Genomic DNA, 5,861 nt, shown 5'->3' on the forward strand with positions numbered 1-5,861 from the left:
ATTCGGTTACGTTTCCGATTCCGACGACGAATTAGCTATTCTCATGGCTAACATTGATGAAGTCCTTATGGGGGAATGGAAGAAGAGGATACTCGATGATACCGGACCGGGACTTGTGCAACCCGCAATCCCCGCTACTGCTACTTTTGAGCTCAAGGGTCACATCCTGGCTCTACTTAAGGAGATCCCCTTCACAGGCAAAGACCACGAAGACGCTTACAAACACTTGGACGAAGTCAATGATGTAGCTGATTATTTCAATGTTCCAAATGTGCCTCAGGAAACTCAGCTACTTCGCATGCTTCCGGTTACTTTGAAGGGTGCTGCCAAGGATTGGCTCAAGTCATTGCCCCCAGGATCTATCACTACATGGGCCCAAATGAAAGAAGAGTTCATTGATCAATTCTGCCCGCCATCCAAGATATCCAAGCTAAAGAAAGCCATAGCTAACTTTGAACAACAAGCTGGAGAATCACTATATGAAACGTGGGAGAGGTACAAGAGCCTGCTAAGGAATTGCCCACATCATGACCTCAATAGTCAACAAGAAGTCTCCATCTTCTATAAAGGAGTAAATGTTACCACTAGGCAATTACTTGACTCGCAAGGTCCACTCACGAAGAAGGCACCTCCAGTGATAAAGCAACTAATTGAAGAATTCTCTAAGCATTCTAGAGAATACCACAATCCAAGAAATGATGTGACGAGGGGGGCCGCCTATGCAGCTTCAGAAGACTTGTCAGTAGTTATGGCTATGCTAAAAACCATGGATAGGAGGATGGATAAAATGGACCAAACGATACATGCTATTCGGGTGGGTTGCGAAAATTGCAATGGGCCTCACCTTACTAGAGACTGCGATTTGGATGAGAATGGCAACAAAAAGGTGCAAGTTTGTTACTCAAGTGGGGACCGATATGATGAAGATTGGCGTAGACCAAAGAAAGAGTGGCTCCCTTATGACGAGTACAAGAAGGCTAAGGAGGAGAAGTTCAAGCAAAAGGGAAGGGGTTTTTACCAAAAGGAGGAGCCATCACAAGAAAGAAAACCAAGTTTGGAAGAAATGCTTACCAAATTTGTAGCTGCTTCAGAAAAGAGACATAGTGATCATGATGCTGCAATTCAAGAAACAAGGACCATGCTTAGAAACCAGCAAGCATCTATCCACAACATAGAAACGCAGCTAGGGCAACTTGCTCAACAAATAAACCAAAGATCACCGGGCGAACTTCCTAGCAAAACCGAAAACAACCCACGAGGCGCGCACATAAAAATAGTCACAACAAGAAGTGGGAAAATAATCACTCCTCTGGCCCCTATTCAGAATGAAGCACCCAAAGAATCACAGAAGGAGGAAGCAGAAAATCAAGCAGAAAAACAAAATCTTCAATCTGACAGCTCTACTCGCCGAGTACAGAATATGGACTTGGCGAGTCCACTGCCAAATCCGAACAATCAGACCCTTGAAAAGTTTTACCAGCCGCCATTGCCATACCCAGCCCGAGCTAAGAAAGTGAAGCAGGAAGAGGAGTACCAGAAGTTTCTAGATCATATAAAGGCTCTTCAAATCAACATACCCTTCATCGAAGTTGTCGCACAAATGCCCAAATATGCAAAGTTCCTTAAGGAACTTCTCACTAATAGAAGGAAGATGGAGGAAGTGAAGAAGGTAGTCATCAATGAGAATTGCTCAGCCGCCATGCTCAACAAACTACCAAAGAAGAAGGGTGACCCGGGGAGCTTAACTTTACCTTGCCAATTTGGCAATTTAGCTACCACTCATGCCTTGGCTGATTCAGGAGCAAGTGTGAATTTAATGCCTTATTCATTCTTCAAGAAGCTGGATCTCCCGGAACCAAAACCAATTCGTATGGCGATTCATTTAGCTAACAAGACAATCACTTTCCCAAGAGGAATATGTGAAGACTTAGTGGTCAAAGTGGACAAGTTTGTATTTCCCGTTGATTTCATAATTCTAGACATGGAGGCGGATCCTCAAGTCCCAATAATCCTTGGAAGACCCTTCCTCAACACGGCAAGTGCTATAGTAGACATGAGGGACTCGAAGCTCACTTTGCGGGTAGGAGAAGATTCAGTCACATTTGGGGTTGATCAAGCTATGAAGTATGCACGGAATAGTGACGACACGACATTCTCAATTGACATGCTTGATGAATTATTGGAGGAATGCATAAGTGAAGATTCCAGCAAGTTCACAATTTTTGATGAAGAATTTGATGCAGAAAAAGACTTAATGGACATCGAGAGGCTGCTGGAAGAAGCTGAGTTTGAAGAATTGGTGAGGCAATCTGACAATTCAACTCGCCGAGTAGGGCCGATCTACTCGCCGAGTCCAAGCGAAAAAAAACAGAATTCGTAAAGTCAGCTACCAACTCGCCGAGTCCCTTACCTACACTCGGCGATTACAACAAACAGAAACCAAAAACTGAGCTCAAAAAGTTACCAGAACATTTGGAGTATGTCTTCCTTGAAGATGGCCATCAAAAGCCAGTCATTATAGCCTCTGACCTTTCCAACTCTGAAAAGGAAGAACTAGTGCAAGTTTTGAAGAAGCGAAAACGGGCCATAGCATGGAGCATTACCGACATCAAGGGAATAAGTCCCTCTTATTGTTCACACAAGATTAACCTGGAAGAAGGAGCAAAGCCGGTTGTGCAGCACCAAAGAAGACTAAACCCAAATATGCAAGAGGTGGTCAAGAAAGAAGTGGTCAAGCTTTTAGATGCGGGGATTATATATTCCATTTCCGACAGCCCGTGGGTGAGTCCGGTTCAAGTGGTGCCCAAGAAAGGAGGGATGACGGTCATAACCAACGAAAAGAATGAGCTTATTCCGACACGAACGGTAACCGGTTGGAGAGTGTGCATTGATTATCGAAAACTAAACGATGCCACTCGAAAAGACCATTTTCCCTTACCCTTTATTGATCAAATGTTAGAAAGATTATCGGGACATAGTTATTATTGCTTCCTAGACGGATTTTCGGGTTATTTCCAAATACCCATAGACCCATTGGACCAAGAAAAGACCACATTCACTTGCCCAAGTGGGACTTTTGCTTATCGACGCATGCCCTTTGGGCAATGCAATGCACCCGCGGCATTTCAAAGGTGCATGACAGCCATATTCCACGACACGGTGGAAAAATTCATGGAAGTCTTTATGGACGATTTTTCTGTTTTTGGATCTTCCTTCCATGATTATCTCACAAATCTTGACCTAATGCTTGCTAGGTGTGAAAAGACCGACTTAGTCCTTAATTGGGAAAAATGTCACTTTATGGTTAAGGAGGGTATAGTTTTGGGCCACAAGGTTTCCAAATCGGGAATTGAAGTGGATCGGGCAAAGATTGACACCATTGCCAAATTACCTCCACCAACTAATGTGAAGGGTATTAGAAGTTTTCTAGGACACGCGGGTTTTTACCGGCGTTTTATCAAAGATTTGTCTAAAATAACTAGACCTCTAACACAATTACTCCTAAAAGATGCACCATTTAATTTTACTAAAGAGTGTTTAGAGGCATTTGAATTTTTAAAGGAAAAATTGACTAACGCCCCGATCATTGTTGCACCAAATTGGAATTTACCATTTGAAATAATGTGTGATGCTAGTGATTTTGCATTAGGAGCTGTCCTTGGTCAAAGGGTTGATAAGCACTTCCGACCCATATATTATGCTAGCAAGACTTTAAATCCAGCCCAAGAAAACTACACCACCACGGAAAAGGAATTATTAGCTGTGGTGTACGCTTTTGATAAATTCCGCCCTTATTTAGTTTTATCTAAAACAACTGTTTTTACTGACCACTCTGCTATCAAGTATTTGTTTTCCAAACAGGATGCCAAGCCAAGATTGATACGATGGGTTCTACTTCTTCAAGAGTTTGACATAGAGATACGCGACAAAAAGGGAATGGAGAATGTAGCAGCTGACCACTTGTCAAGGCTTGAAAACCCATGATTGCAAGAAGATAGAGTTGGAGATGATTTTCCGGACGAGTATATTATGGTGACTGTGGGAGAAGAACCATGGTTTGCAAATATAGCTAATTACTTAGCTAGCAATTACATCCCAAAAGATCTCACAAGTCAACAAAAGAAGAAATTCTTTTCCGAGATAAAGTATTACTTTTGGGATGAACCATATCTTTTCCGAAGCTGTGCGGATGGAATCATACGAAGATGCGTGTTCGGGAATGAAAGCTGGAAAATATTGGAGCAATGTCATAGCGGGCCCACGGGTGGACATCATGGAGCACATTACACTGCTAAGAAGATCTTTGACATTGGGTTTTACTGGCCCACGATTTTTAAAGATGCAACCCAATTTGTCAAAGAATGTGATGCATGTCAAAGAGCGAGAAACATTTCATCTCGAAATGAAATGCCACAACATAGTATCCAAGTGTGCGAAGTATTTGATATGTGGGGGATCGATTTCATGGGACCATTTCCCATATCCAAAGGCAACAAATACATATTGGTGGCGGTGGATTATGTATCCAAGTGGGCGGAGGCACAAGCTTTGCCAACTAATGACGGTCGGGTAGTGGTGAGGTTTTTAAAGAAGTTATTTTCAAGATTTGGGGTCCCGAAAGCTCTCATAAGTGACCGAGGCACTCATTTTGCCAATGATCAACTAGAGAAGGTGCTAAGTAAATATGGGGTAACCCATAAATTTTCAACATCCTACCATCCACAAACTAGTGGACAAACCGAAGTGACAAATCGAGCTTTAAAGAGAATCTTGGAGAAATCGGTGGGGAGCAATCGAAAAGAATGGTCGGATAAGCTAGACGATGCACTTTGGGCCTTCCGTACAGCTTTCAAAACCCCTATTGGTACTACACCATATAGTTTAGTTTATGGAAAGCAATGTCATTTATCGGTGGAGATAGAGCATAAAGCTTTTTGGGCTTTAACGATGTGCAACTTCAACATGGAGGAGCTCAAGAACAACCGGTTAATGCAAATGAATGCTCTTGAGGAACTTAGAAATGATGCATACACTAGTTCTTTGATCTATAAAGAGAAAACTAAGAATTGGCATGACAGGAGGATCAAGGAAATAAAGAATTTCATGAAGGGCAAAAGGTGTTGCTCTTTAATTCAAGGTTAAAACTCTTCTCGGGCAAACTCAAGTCAAGATGGGATGGTCCTTTTCTGGTAAAGAAGGTGTTTCCACATGGTGCTATAGAGCTATTGTCAAAAGATGGCACCCCGTTCAAGGTCAATGGACATAGAGTCAAAAAGTATGAAGAAGGAGTTCCAAGGAATGAAGGCATGGAAGAGTTGATGTTGCTGGAAGGGATTGCAGCCATGTAGAATGGGAGGAGTCCAGCTAATGACTCCTTAAAAAGAAGCGCTTCCGAGAGGCAACCCGAGTTTAGAGTTTGCATTTCTTTTTCCTTTACTTTCTTTTTAATTCCTTAGGATCTTTTTCATTCATCTTCTTCTGGAAATATGTTCTAAATGATTGCTTGAGGGCAAGCAATGCCTAGAGTGTGGGGTGGTGGGTTAAAAAAAAAAAAAATTCAATTTTTGTCAAACTGCAAGCTTTACTCGCCGAGTAGGTACGAGTACTAGGCGAGTGCTTGTCTAAATAACCAAAAAACCGCGTAAAAGCATTTGTACTCGTCGAGTAGATCGTTTCTACTCGGCGAGTAGCCAACTTACACAGACGGTATAAAAATCTGAGAAATAAGGGTTTTTACCCATTTTACCCACACACTCGCCGTGCACAGCCTCCTTCAAGCGATTTCTGTGATTTTTGGCTTAATCCTCGACTTTCAAGAAAAAAGGTATGATCTTTACACTTAAAAACTCATCAAAGGTTCA

General features: G+C 42.3%; 1 non-coding gene across 1 annotated transcript; it reads right to left on the minus strand.

Annotated features, from left to right (window-relative positions):
* Positions 1 to 427: 427 nt before the first annotated feature.
* LOC145135374 (small nucleolar RNA R71) lies at positions 428 to 534 on the minus strand. Its single transcript, XR_013719836.1, has one exon. It is a non-coding gene; the product is annotated as a small nucleolar RNA R71 (small nucleolar RNA).
* Between the last annotated feature and the right edge of the window lie 5,327 nt (positions 535 to 5,861).

The sequence above is a fragment of the Lactuca virosa genome, chromosome 8, assembly GCF_052849685.1.
Source record: "Lactuca virosa cultivar CGN04683 chromosome 8, Lactuca_virosa_CGN04683_v6, whole genome shotgun sequence".
Lineage (NCBI taxonomy): Eukaryota > Viridiplantae > Streptophyta > Magnoliopsida > Asterales > Asteraceae > Lactuca > Lactuca virosa.